The 1977-nt window shown below is 46.5% G+C and overlaps 1 pseudogene; it reads left to right on the forward strand.

Moving 5' to 3' along the window:
* Window positions 1–314: 314 nt before the first annotated feature.
* Window positions 315–1277, forward strand: LOC118904367 (annotated as a pseudogene).
* The last annotated feature ends 700 nt before the right edge of the window (window positions 1278–1977 follow it).

Raw genomic sequence — 1977 nt, forward strand, 5'->3', positions numbered from 1 at the left:
AGGGCAGGTCTACTGCTATATCGTTGTTTATTTTAAATAAGCAAATAGGGACATCCCTGGCAGTACAGGGGTTAAGACTCCCAGCTTCCACTGCAGCGGGTGCAGGTTCGATCCTGGGTGGGGGAGCTAAGATCCCACATGCCTGGCAGCGAGGCCAAAAAAAAAAAAAGCAAATAGTTTAAATTTTCCTCAGTTTTACTTTCTAACACATAAACATCTATAAATATAACTCACATAAAATCTCTCTTGAGTCCTCAGTTATAAGAGCGTACGGCCTACCGCCCGGAGCCAGTGAGGCTGTGAGGGGGTGCATCTCGCCGCCCCTGGCCCGCCTGGCCGGGTGTTGGGCGCTGGGCGGCATCACCTGTCTCGGGGTGCCCAGGATAAAGGTAGCAGTAATGCTGATGCTGGCAAGCAAACTGAAGAGGGATGACGGTCTCAAAGGGTCCGGGGCGTGAGCCACAGCCTCTGACTCGATGGGTTTCTGTGAGAGCAGGCTGCTTGTTAAAGAGGTTGCAGAACTTGTCGCTAATTTACCTTGTACGTGTAAAGTGTATTTTCCTGATCCAAACAAGCTTCACTGTTTCAGCTGTCACCCCAGATGAGGGTTACTACCAGGGTGGAAAACTTCAGTTTGATACTGAAGTTCGGGGACTTCCCTGGTGGTCCAGTGGGTAAGACTCTGTGCTCCCAATGCAGGGGGCCCAGGTTCGATCCCTGGTCGGGGAACTAGATCACATGTGCATGCCGCAACTAAGAGTCCACATGCCGCAACCAAAGGATTCCGCGTGCGGCAGCCAAGACCTGGTGCGGCATCAATAAATGAATGAATGAATGAATGAAACTGAAGTTCCCGATGTGTACAACCTGGTGCCTCCCAAAGTGAAATGCTTGACCAGGATCTGGCACCCCAACACCAAAGAGACAGGCGAAATACATCTAAGTTTACTGAGAGACCATTCGACTGATGGCACTGGCTGGGCTCCCACAGGGACACTGAAGGATTTTTTTTTTTTTTTGGCCACACCACAGGCACACAGGATCTTAGTTTCCAACCAGGGATCGAACCTGTGCCCCCTGCGGTGGAAGCTTGGAGTCTTAACCACTGGACCACCAGGGAAGTACCACTGAAAAACAGTGTTTAGGTATTAAACTCTTTGTTTACTGATCTTTTGAATTTCGATGATCAACTGAATATTGAAGCTACAGAACATTTGCAGGACAAGGAAGACTTCAGCAATAAAGTTGAAGACTACATTAAGCATTATGCCAGATGACAGGAGGAGAAGACTGCAGGGCTGTGGACTGTGCATTAGAAGTTTGTCTCCAACTGAAACCAACAGGGAGCCTCCTCCCCAGTCCTCGTGCTCCCCTCAGTCACGCTGGGGCGTCGGAGTCCTGTGACCATGTTGTCCTGAGGAAGAACCTCTTCACAACCACCCACTGTAGATGGAGAGTTCCACATAAACACAACAAGGAAATGTGTGTGGGGTTCTAAAGCATTGTCTGCTTAACACGTTTACTTTTTTGGAACTGTACTGTATAGGCTGTTGATAAGATTCTCGAGAAGTTGTAATGAACTCAACATTGAGGCTAGAGCTTGCTTCTCCCCCTTTTCCCAAAGTCAGTTCCCTGCACAGGTGATGCTAATGATGTGCTCATTGTAGTTCACAGACTGGCGAGTAGAAACCTGCTACAAACTGTGACTGGATGCAAATTCTCTTAGCTCCTTCCATGGATGTTGGCCCTGCCTAGACATCGTGAAGCTTCCCAGAATGCATAGTCATTCACTGTAGATCTCTTACTGAAATGCATATTTTATTTAATGTAAGTATATTTTGGAACAGATTTGTAATTTGTATGATTTAATGCTTTAATTATTTTTTTCTATTCTCAGTTTGTATTTTCATTGTATAGAGTAGACAGGAAGATGTTGGGGCAAGCAACTATTGAAGAGAAATTTTTTAAAAATATGAA

This window comes from Balaenoptera musculus, chromosome 11 (assembly GCF_009873245.2).
Source record: "Balaenoptera musculus isolate JJ_BM4_2016_0621 chromosome 11, mBalMus1.pri.v3, whole genome shotgun sequence".
Taxonomy (NCBI): Eukaryota; Metazoa; Chordata; class Mammalia; order Artiodactyla; family Balaenopteridae; genus Balaenoptera; species Balaenoptera musculus.